The 12,399-nt window shown below is 43.1% G+C and overlaps 1 protein-coding gene across 3 annotated transcripts in view; it reads left to right on the top strand.

The window, feature by feature from the left end:
- The first annotated feature begins 11,480 nt into the window (after nucleotides 1-11,480).
- Nucleotides 11,481-12,399, top strand: part of Chrm3 (cholinergic receptor muscarinic 3) — a 452,846-nt gene continuing 451,927 nt past the window's right edge. For 2 of the 3 annotated variants that reach the window (XM_057788128.1, XM_057788127.1), the window contains exon 1: nucleotides 11,767-11,904. The gene's annotated coding sequence lies outside the window, so the exon portion shown is untranslated. Of the gene's footprint in view, nucleotides 11,905-12,399 lie in introns of all 3 variants that reach the window. The other variant, XM_057788129.1, reaches the window with a different exon arrangement.

Here is a 12,399-nt window from a genome sequence, read left to right as displayed (position 1 = left end):
TAGTTCCAGGACAGGCTCCAAAGTCACAGAAAAACCCTGTCTCAAAAAAACAAAAACAAAACAAAAAAGAGTAGGATAGGCAAAAGGGAAGCAGGATGGGGGTGGGGAAGAGAAGAGAAAGGGAGAGGAGGGGAGGGAGGGAGGGAGGGAGGGAGGGAGGGAGAGAGAGAGAGAGAGAGAGAGAGAGAGAGAGAGAGAGAGAGAGAGAGAGGAGAACTAGACACCAGACACCAGAATGTCTTTACAGAGAAGTTTCTCCTAGACAAAGCTTGCAGGAGGTGAAAGGAGAAGCCAGCTGCTGTGTAAGAATGGTGTGGGGTGACTTTGAAGGCCAACAGTGCATATGAATCCTGAAGCAGTGTGCCCTAACTAAGCGCAGGGAGTTCAGATAAGGAATTGATTTCATGCGCTTGTGTACTCTGCTTTATCTTCAGCTTGAAGGAAGTATAATTTTGGCACGCACTGAAAGAAGACAGAATCTATGTGGCCATCCAGGCTTACTGAAAGGACATTTGTTACCAGGCTGGCCCACTGCTTTGCAGAAGACATGAAGATGGGGGGAAATCAGGCTAAAAATGTTTGGAAAGTGAGGTTGCTAGTGCCATTGAAATCTATTAGCATATTTAAACAAATTTTCTCTTTCTTTTGTACATTTATTTTTATTCTAATTTATTCATCATGATTAGTGAGGCAGGCAGAAATGGTTGGTGTATTTTCTCCATAACTCTCTGCTTTACCTTTTAAACCGAGTACATCACTGATTCAGTTAGCTGACCAGCCAGCAGATTCCCGGGCTCCATCTGTCTCTGCTTTCATTATTACCTGGGGACTGAGAATCTAACTCAAGTCCTCAGACTTGCAAGACAAGCGCTTCCTCGTCTCAGCCCCTATTAGGACTATAGCTATTACTTCCATATTTTACTGTAAACTTTTGAAAACTTGAGAAGTATTTAAATAAGAGAAAAATTATTTGGAATTTTCAAAGGTCTTATGGTTCACTGGAGGAAAACAACTATTGTAACTTGATCTCCCTATAGCCCTAGTCAGACTGCATTGAAGTAGTATGACTGTGTATGTGTGTGGTCACATTAATCATACAGACAAATCTTTTTATGAACACACACATGCATACACACACACATACATGTGCAAACACATACATGGATACAAAGACCTGGTATGATGACACACATCTGTAACTTTCCAGAGGTAGAAACAAATGGATCTCAAGTTCAAGGATAGCCTGGGCTACATAGGAAGAAACTGTCTCAATAAAAGGCTATTTAATTTCAAGAGTAAATAAGATAGAGGCATATATATATATATATATATATATATATATATATATATTCCATCCACAAATACTAGAGATGACATAAGCCCTCTGTCAATTGAGGGGCAAGTTTGGTCTAGTTTTCTGCTTCAGCATAACTCATTTGCAGTTTTTGTCAAGTTCTCCTCTTGGTCTAGAGTGGCTGTTAGAGTTCCCACTGTAACATCTGTGTCTTCAAAAAAAAAAAAAAAAATCCAGCCAAAAACGAAAAAGGGAACTAGTGAGAAGAAAGTGTAACAATCTCTTCTTTCCCTTGAATGATCTTAAGTTCTGTGCACAGCAGCTATGGACTCACAGCCCACTGACAATTCTGTTGGCAAAGGATGTTTTTTGATTGATCGGAATATAATCAGCTTTGTATGCAATGATGACATAAAATGGATCTTGAATAGAATGGGAACAATTGAGTTGGAAGAGTGACTCTATAGGTAAAACTTGTCTCACAACCGTAAAGGCTCGAACTCAATCCCCAGAACCCATCTGACAAAGCCAGTTGTGTTGGCATTAGCCTGGAGTCCCAGGACTGGAGAGGCTGAGATGTGTATATTCCTGGGACTTGTGATAAGTCAGCCAACTGATGTACATTTGTGTATGTGCACCTGCACGTGTATGTGCATACACAAACATATACACACACATCCACATACACACAGACTAAACCCCTGCTGTTTTCCCTTTGCTGTTAGGATTAAGTCATAGTGTATCTTGAAACATCATCTCCTTCTACATAGGACGTAATTTCAGTCATGGTAATTTTACTCATACTGTAGTTTACTGCATGTACATCCTTGTGCCAACAGCCTTTTTATAAAACAGATTAATCTGTATGCTGAATAGGATCACACCATACATAGCCATGCTATTTCATAAGAGTTTGATCTAAGACTCTAGAAAGAGTAGAGTCCAATAATTGTTTTATTCCTGAGAAGCAAGGGAGTTTTGCAAGTGCAAACTAAATATTACATGCAAAAGAAATGTGTACATGAGCACACACACATTGACATCCTAGAAGCACAAATACAGAAATAGATAGTAGACTCAGATAAGGGTCAAAAATCTGGTTTGAACATAGCAGAAGGCAGTCATGACCACAGTAACAAACAAGGATTATCACAGCTATTTCCAGTCTCCCTATATAAATATATCCCTTAATTCAAACAGTTTTAGAACTGCTTGAATATATAATTTTTAAATATAACTCCAGGGGCTAGACAGAAGACTCAAATGTTAAGAACACTAGCTGCTCTTACAAAGGATCTGGATTCTAGTCTCAACACCCACATGGTAGCTCACAACTATTTGTAACTCCAGGTCCATGAGATCTGAAACTCTCTTCTGGCCTCCGTGGATACCAGGCATGCACGTGGTACATAGACATACCTTCAGGCAAAACACCTATAAGCATAAACTTAAATAAAAAGCACGTGAAACAATATTAGTAACTGTTATTACCTGAATTATTGCCTATTAGTGATAAATAAAAATTACAGGTATCTGAAAAGTGACCCTGGCTTGGCAGCACATGCCTGTGATATCAGCACTTGAGAGGTGGAAGCAGGATTACCAGGAGGTCACCTCTGGCTATGAAGCAAGTTAGAAGCCAGGGTGAGCTATGGAAGAACCTGTTGAAAGAAAGAGAGACAGAGAGAGGGAGAGAGAGAGAGAGAGAGAGAGAGAGAGAGAGAGAGAGAGAGAGAGAGAGGTGGACTGCTCACAATGTCACCTTGACTCAGGAACCAAACTCTCAGAGAAGGGAAACACACACTTCGACAAGTCTGGCAGAATGGACACCTTCTCTCTGGGGATGCATAATTTTACAGGTAAACAAGGCATTTAGCATGGTCCACATGATGCAAAAATGTAAAGGCATTAGCCCATATATTTAATGACATGTAATTAACTCTTAATGGTAACCATTAATAATTCAACAGGGAAGCAAGAGTAATGTATATGCCTACATATGGTTGTTTAATTAATTATACAGTATTTTAGCAAGGACATGCAATCTCTCTTTCTCTCTTCCTCCCTTCCCCTTTCTCTGAGCATGTGCATGCATGCCTGCCTGCAGAGGCCAGAAAATGGTGTTGGATCACCTGAAACTGAAGTTGCCAGTGACTGCTAGCCACCGCACAGGTGTGCTGGGAACTGAAGTCTGGTTCTCTGGAAACGTGGCAAAGCATTCTACTGCTGTGCCATCTCTCCAGCTCCTCAGCCCTGTTTAACATGGGCACAGGGGGCATCTAAACTCAAGTTTCCTTGTAGGAACATTTGGCGTTCTACCAAACAAGTCATCTCTCCGGCCCCCAATTTCTAAGCTACATATATCCTACTTTGGCTCCTGTTGTGTTCGTTTCATGTGCCTTGCCTCCCCTGTTCTGGAGCATACAAATTTCTAATCTTCTGGGTTGTCCAAAAAGAAATTCTAGAGTTAAAATTACACCACAGATAATTCAAGGTAAATGATACACACTCTTAAAAATGTTATGACAATAAAATTGATGCAAGGATAATAAAGAGGCTCTTCATTTATTTGGTCACCTAAGAATGACTGTCCCTATTGGCTTTATTTATAGGGAGAAATACCCAGTGCATGATTTCTAAGATGATGCAAAACTGAGTACAAATCTGCCTACTGCTGTGTCTTCATGGCTGTCACATTCAACAAGATGTCCATGCTTTCTGTGAACTAATTTTCTCCCCTACAAGATGAGTTCCTAATGTCAGAGATTAAAATAAACCTCTTGCTGAGGGAAGAAGGGAGTAAGTGAGGAAGAGAGGGAGGGAGGGAAGAAGAGAGGGAGGGAAGAAGGGAGGGAGGGAGGGAGGGAGGGAGGGAGGGAGGGAGAAAGGGAGGGAAGGAGGGGAAAAAGGAAGGAGGGAGCAAGGGAGGAAGAAAGGAAGGGAGAAGTGTAATTTGTTTCAAATTTGAATCATTCAGGACTTCTGAGTCTTCAAAGACAGGAGCACCCTTTATTTTTGATCTCACAGTATACCTGGAACCCCCCAGGTAGTACCTATTATTTTGAAAACTCCAATGAGTACTTTAAAAGAAGTAGATACAGGGCTGGGGGTAAGGGCTCAACACATGAAGCGCTTGCTGTGAATGCATGAGGACCTGAGTTTAGATACTTAACACCCAAATAAAACAACATTTGCTGTAGCACAAGCCTGCAATCCTTGTGGAAGATGGAACTGGAACTACCAAGGACTTGAATGGCAAGACAGTGTGGTCTAATAAGTGAGTTCCAGAGTAAGTGAGAGGCCTGTCTCAAAAAGTAAGGTGAAGAACAATAACATAAGACTTCTGACACTGACCTCTGACTTTGTCACACACACACACACACACCATAAAAAAAATGTCATAAAGAGAAGAACATAAGTAAGAAAAATGTAGAAAATAAATATATTGCCATTTTTCTGTTTAACTTCTCATCTGAAAACCTACTAGGCTATCTCACTTAAAAAAAGAGAATGTCTTTTGGGGATGGATATTTAAAAAGTCACCCGCTAGAGACTGAAAGACGGCTCAGTGGCTATGGGCTATGGCTGTTTTCACAGAGGACCTACATGGCGGTCTACAACCATCGATAACTAGGATTCAGCAGAACACCATGTTTATTTTGGTAAGCACCCACATCAAGGTGCATCCCATATGTTCATCAGCCCACCAGTTAGGTCTTGATGAGGAGTACATTAAACTCTAGACCAATGTGGGAAACATCCCTTGAAGTATACCACATTGCATGGTAGGATTTTCGCAGCCATTTGCTCAGAATTTTATGTTTATACTGAGACTAGGCTCCATTTAAATGGTAACTGGTAAGGCACTCCCCTCTCTTGGATCATGTAGCCCAGTCTGTCATTACTTGATATGTAGCCAAGGATGACCTTCAATTTCTGTTCCTCCTGCTTTCCTTCCTGATATACACCATATCTAGCTTATAGAGTATTGGATTAGGAATGGAACTCAGTGCTTTGTCTATGCTGGGAAAGCTCTCTACCAAGTAAGCTACATTCCCAGTCCATAGCATCTTCACTTGTCCTTTCATTGATCATGTATATTTAATGTGATTAATAATGCAGCTGGGTTCTAGGTTAACATCTTATTAGTGTTTCCTATTTGCCCCATTTAATCCTTTGGAGGGGGATTAAACTCAAGAGCTCACAAATACTAGGCAAGCTTTCTACCTTTGGCATTTGCTTCCCTCCCACCCCCAATAGTAAGACAGAGTCTCACTAAGTTAGCCAGCTAGGCCTAGAGCTCACTCTGTAGCTCAGCCTGATCTTGAATTTGCAATGATTCTGCATGGGCTTCCAGAGCTGCTAGGATTACTGGTCGAGTCTCACGTCTTCTTTGCTCATGGATTCCTTCGTTCTTGCCTTCTATGGCCAAGCACAATTTACAGTTCTATTGCCATTTCTCTCTTGAATCTTACTGTACTGTCTGGTGTGATTTTTCCATTGGTAATGTAAACAAACAACAAACAAAACCTTAATTCTGCATGTCTGATAACATCTCAAAAGCAAGGATTTTGTGTTTTCCCATTTTCACCATGTGATACCGTGGCTCCATATTTGACTTACACGCAAACAGTTCCACAAGCATGTTGTAATATGTCCTTGTGAGTGTGCATGTGTTTGCAGTGCACAGGTGTGTGTGCACATGTGTGTGCAAAGGCCTGAGGTTCTATCTCAGCTGTCTTCCTCAATGACCCTTCACTTCATATCTTTAGATGAGGTCTCTCGCTGAACCTAAGATTGCCCATTGAATTAGACTTCCTGGTCAGGGAGCTCTTGGGGTCTGCTTCCCTGCCAACTATCACTGAGAGATTATAGGTGTAACCACTTTTAAGGGTGTGCTGGGGATTGAACTCAAGTCTTCACTCTTTGGCCACAAGCACTTTACTAACTGAGTCATCTTCTGAGCCTTCAAGATACCCTTTTTATAGTCTTACATTTAGTTCTTTCTGAACCACCCACTGTGGTTTACACTTCCATGGTTCAGTCTCAATCATTTTCTATGACTTTGAGAAATGCACTTCAGTCGATTGTATTGGTATCTGTTGGTGGACATCACATTTTAGATTACCTCCAATGGGTATTGGATTCTAGTTTGACAGTTTGTGTTTGTTCATTTGATTTAGGGACCTTAAATATGTCTGTCATTTTCTGCCTGGTGTGACTTTTCTGTTGAGGTCATTGTTCATTTATGCTGTTCTCTTAAATGGGATGTTTCTTTTGCTTGTGGCCATTTTCAAATCTTTCTTAACTTTGGCTTTCAGCAATTCAGTTCTCCAGGACTCGGCAGTGATTTTCTTTGATTCAGGTCCACTGATTTTGAAATTTTTGGTTGGTATCTTTCATCAGATATGCTAAGTTCCTGGCCATTATTTCGTCAAACATTACATCTGGTCCTCTCAATCTGTCCACTCTCTGCTCTCTGGATGTTTTTGCATTGACTTTTATTTGAGATCATTAGTTTTATCTGCTATTGTTTCCTAGTACCAATTCAATGATATTTGATCTTTCGGGTTTTTTTTTCACCATAGCAGAAAGTACCCCCTGGATTATGGGCATTCTAGGTAAGTATTCTGTCACTACATTCTCTTCCCCTCATTCCTTGACTAAAGGTTCTAATATATCTAATATATCATGGAATGTTTTCTCGCTTGCAGGACAATGGAAGTAACTGTCAATTAAATTTATTTCAATGTACTTGTTTAGTAGTTCTAAAATGTAAATCATTCTTTGCCTTCATTTTTTACTAACTTCTTGGCATCAGTGATCTTTCCTACATCTGCACATCTGATAAAATTTTGTTAAGATTTATTTTCATTTAGGTGTATGCTCGTGTTTGTGTGTATATACATGAATGTGGGCACCTATGAAGTCCAGAAGAGGGCATCAGATTCCCTGGATCTGGAGTTACAGGCAGTTGCAATGTGAAAAATGTAGGTGAGGGAAGCCAATCTTGGATCTTCTGGAAGAGAAGAAAGTGCCCTTAACCTCAAAGCCAGTATAGTGGGCTGTCTTTGTAGAGATTCTGGCTTGTTGATTCTTTTTCTTGTGAAATTTCAGAGTTGTAGTCTAGTCAGTGGTGAAATCATTGGCAACAGCTGTAACATTCCGAAGACTTCCTAGTCCAGATATCTTTAGACATACCTCCTTCTTACCTTTTCTCTTTGACAGGCATCCACACATCTAGAAAGTTTCTTTTTCAGGGGCATCTTTAAGTGAATACTCAAGGTATTCACCAAGGTCTTTTCACATTGGATGAGTCCACATTCTATTGTTTTCTTGACATGCTTGACTTAAGGGGCCTCCTCACAGATCTCAGCATCTCAACCCTGAGCTCCATCCACCCTCCAGAAACACATGTGTTCGTGCATGCCAAGAGTGCCTACCCGTTTAGATCTCAGCCACCTTGTCAACTGCCAGCCCTCTGGTTGTGTGTCTTCTGCCCAGAAAATCTGCTGTTTCTGATGAACTTTCCACCTCTCGGTACTTCTTTTATTTAAAAAAAAATATTTCATAAAGGAAAATGAATGACAACATTCTGTTGGCTGTGTTTTATGTCTAAAGGTATTAATCTGGATTGTTTCTCCAGAGTTTATAGTTATTTTTACAGCAGAAAGGTAAGCGTACGATTAGCTATTTTTCTTATTTATAAACCAGAGAGTTCCCTTTAGTAACTGAATGAATCTTACAGTTTTCTTGTATTGGTTTTGTTTTAGACAACAAATAACTAGGATGTATGCAGAATATCAAAATGTATTCCAGCCCCATTTTATCTGCCTTGTTTCAGATCAGCATTTAAGGGTAAACATTCATGGGTGTCTTGTTTTCGATGGGTTACAAATTAGCATTGAACTTGATTCAATTTATCTTCAAATCCAGTAAATATACTTTACATATTCCTCTGAAATGCCACTCAACAGTAGGTCTTCTGAACAATAAGTAATCAAACTTAGAAACAAATTCCTTACCTTAATCAAATTTAACCTGTTTAGCAAGAAACTCAGGGCATTTCTACCTGAACTGTTAGTCTGTAGTTTGTTCATTGCAAATATTAAATTTCCATTCGTCTGGTTCATAGAGACAAATAGGAAGAGTGTTTAGAATCAGAATAAGGCACATGTCACTTATGCATGCATGCAAGCAAGGATCAGTTTTACACACAGAGAGAGACAGACAGACAGAAACGGAGAGACAGAGAGACTGAGACAGAAGCACACACACACAGGGAGGGCACAAAATTGAAATTAATCTGGTAAGATATTTTTGCTAAATTGTGAATAATTCCTTTCCTCTCCTGACTAGTCACAGCTATTTTATCTCATGACTTCTTTTGAAAACTACTCAGAATTTCCCTCAAACAAGAAGACACATGTAGATGCTTTTTGAAAACCACGATGCACAGAGCCCTGTCTATAAATACACCAAATATTATTGAAGGAAGGCACTTGTTCTCCTACCAGCAAGTGGGCAATGTGACCATGTGAATCTGTGTTCCTCCTCTTATGTGTAAAATGGATACTTTCCTTATCCTTTTAGCTTGGCTTTCCCTTGCTTTGGATTAAAGGCCCCTGAGGTTAAAAGAAAAATAATCAGTTCACATCCAACAGGATACAGTATACTCACAAATGTTAGTTTCTATTCTTATGACTAACCAGTTAATATGCCTTCCATCAATTTCTTTGGCACACTGGTTGTGAGACCCTTGCAGATACCAAGATCCAAAAATGTTCAAGACCATTCCATAAATATATCACTTACAAATGGCATACATGTCTTCCTCCATCCTTAAAACCTCTCTGATTACTTACAGTACTAAGCACAGTGTAAACGCTCTATCAATAGTTACTATACTGTATTGTTCAGAGGATAACAACAAGAAAAAGCCAAGTACATGATCAAAGCAATTCAACTGCTTTTTCCTCAGAGTCTCCCGTATCCTAGGTTGGCCTTTTCCTCCCTGTGTAGTCAAAGATGGCCTTGAACACCTGATCCTCCGGGCTCCACTTCCCGGAGGTGATGATGGTTATGGGCCACCATGCTTTGTGCAGTACTGGGGATCAAACTTAGGATGTCAGGCATGCTCAACAGACACTCCACCAACCAAGCTGCCCCTTCATCCCTGATGTACTTAACACAAACAGTTTTGAAATGCAGTTTGAATTTTGAAACTTTGAAACACACATGAAGGCAATGATTGTCAGCAATGTTTAGTTGTATCTCCCCCAAAGACTGTTCCTCCCAGAAAAGATGGACTCAAAGGGAACCTTTGTGCTCACCACCCTCTCTAGTCCTTGGTAACTTTTCCACATCAAATCTCCATCTTTTCTCTTTCCCTTCTAGCTCTAAATAGAATCAAAAGTTATTTTGCTTCTTTTAACATTGTGGAGTTTTGTTTTATATTGTGCCCACCTGCCCTCCTTCACCCTATTCCTCTCCACTCCTGCTTGGGTCCCCCTCCTTATTCTTCCTCTGCCCTACTATTTTCAGCCTTACCCCTTTCCCTTCTTCCCCACTCCCCCTCTCTGCGATCTTACCTCTTTCCCTCTAGTCTTTCCTTCTTTCCTTTCCCCCTTGCCTCCTTTTTCTAAGAACACTCTTGCATTGGTTTTTTCTTAGGATTTTTTCCTTTGTTTATTTGTTTGTTCGTTTGCTTGTTTTACAGACAGACTCTGTGTACCTATCTAGCCCAAGCTAAATTTGAATTCAGGGCTCTCCTATCTCAGACTGCCAAGTCCTGATGGTACAGGCATGTGCCTTTCTAAGAATGTTATATCATCTTTATATGCATTTAAGAAAAGCCACATAGCACTGTGGGGCAGCCTTCTTAGTATCTAGTACTTTGTTATAGCTCTCTACTTTGTCCTTATTTAGTTAGGTGACAGTAGTCTATAGTAAGTAATCCCCTCTCCTCCCAGCTTCACATTCCTCTTGAGTTGTATATGAATTTGAAAGCCTGGCTAGGCTGGCTAGGTGGTTTGCCAGAAATCCCACCACATGGGGGAGAGAGAAAGAACAACTCAAGGCAGACCAGGGAAGGGAAAGGCTAGAGAAGCCAGGAAAAGAAAGAGGAGAGAGAGAGAGAGAGAGAAAGAGAGAGAGAGAGAGAGGGAGGGAGGGAGGGAGGGAGGGAGGGAGGGAGGGAGGGAGGGAGGGAGGGAGGGAGGGAGGGAGGGAGGGAGGGAGGGAGGGAGCACCTATCTAGCTGAGGCGATGCGTTTTATTTTTCTGAGTTTTTTTTTTAAGTTTGTGCGCATGCGTATATGCACGTGGACGCGTCCTTTAAGGTGCTTTGCTAATTTCTCCTAAAGTGCTTTACCGGTGCTTTGCTAATTTCTCCTAAACTGTAAACTTCTGGGGAGCAAAAGCTGAGGCATCCTCTGCTACTTCGCTCTAAACAGACTAAGGAGAGTCTAAACAGATTCTCGTTAAATCTCAAATCCTTTACGCACCATACTTTCCCCTCGAGAAAGGTTGCCAGCCAGGTCCTGTATTTTTGCTCATCTATAAGTTCAACCCAAGAAATCGCATTCTTCATACCCTTCAAAGCAACTGAAGGAAACCCATTTCAAATTCCAACGGGAACACGAAAACTGATCAAAGTCCGCCCTTGAAGTACCGGGCTCAAAATTAGGGAGCATGTGAGGCCACGCTAGGTCGGTGGACGCTCCTTGCCCGGGCTCCAATGCCCAGCCTCTAGCGATCCTACCCCGAAGCACCCAGGATCTCCCTCAACCAGCTTCCCTCACCCCTGCCAAGCAGAGAAAGCAGTTAAGTCTGCACTCGGGGAGCAGCAGCAAGGCGCCCGCAGGGCCACTGGGCATGCTCAGAAGTAAAGCAGGTTTGGGGCTCCAGCAGGCAGCTAGTGCGTTATACCGAAAGAAGGAGGAGAAGGCACTGGAGGAGGAGGAAGGGGAGGAGGACTTGGGGCAGCAGTAGCCACGATCGCCACCACCAGGCAGAGAAAGAGTTCGTAGGGAGGGACAGATCTCCTCCCACTTGGAGCGCCTTCTGCCTTCTTTTGGAGAAAAAGAATAGGAGATAAAGAAAAGGAGAGAAAAGGAACGAGAGGGGGAAAGTAAGAGAGAGCCAGAGAGTAAAAAAATAAAAAAAAAATAAAAAAACTTAAGGCGAGGTCAGAGAGGGCTGGGGAGCGCAGGGGCGCGCAGGAGCCGGGGGCGGACCAGCAGAGCCCCAGTGCGGTCGTCCGGGCAGGTGCCACGGCTGCTGCCCGGAGGCGGCATGTGACGCGCGGCCGCAGCTGCCCGCGGGCGGAGCGCGCTCGGACCCGGGAGCGCAACGGCGGGCCAGGTCGGCTGCAGCCGAGAGCCCCGCGCTCTCCTCCCGCCCGGAGGAGCCGCAGCTGCGCTTGCACCCAGAAGCCGGGCAATGCAGAGAAGGGCGGCTCCGGTGCGCGAGCGACCCTGAGGACAGTTGCCTTCTCGGAACGCTGTGTTACGAGACGCCGGGGTTCGGTGAGCTGACCGGACGGTCCGAGAGATTTCCGAAGGCGCGGAAGACCCGCGTGGGACAGCCACCTGGAACGCTACTGCCAGGTAAGGACACGCGGTGCTCGCCACGGCTCAGGGCAGAACGGCTGGCGGCGACCGCTGACCCGGTTTCTTGCCTTATCTGGTGGTGAAAGAAGGGGGGAAAAGTTTTCCGTGGCCGTAGGAAATGTGTTTGCTGGCGAAGTTTAAAGACAGAACTGGGGAGGGACGAAGGTGATTTTGTCTATTTGGGGGGACGGAACCTCGGGATCGATCTGATAAGGAGTTGGAGCGCGGGGACCCTGGGTGGAGAATGCGGAGGTGGCACCTCAGCGGCTGGGAAAGCACGTTCGTTCGGTGGCCGAGGGAGCGCCCCAGTCGGCCAACCCAGCTCTCTTGGGCTTCTTTTTCTCTCCCTCGAATGAGGAATCCAAACGAGAAGCAGGGGTGGTCCAGAGCGGTGTGAATGTGCGTCTGTGTGCCGCTGGGTCCTGTGTGTGCCTTTTAATGTCGTTTTTTTTTTTTAGGAGAGCTAAATCAGACTCCTGCCAACCTCACAGC

This window comes from Chionomys nivalis, chromosome 13 (assembly GCF_950005125.1).
Source record: "Chionomys nivalis chromosome 13, mChiNiv1.1, whole genome shotgun sequence".
In the NCBI taxonomy this organism is placed as follows: domain Eukaryota; kingdom Metazoa; phylum Chordata; class Mammalia; order Rodentia; family Cricetidae; genus Chionomys; species Chionomys nivalis.
This window is presented reverse-complemented; position numbering and strand designations above follow the sequence as displayed.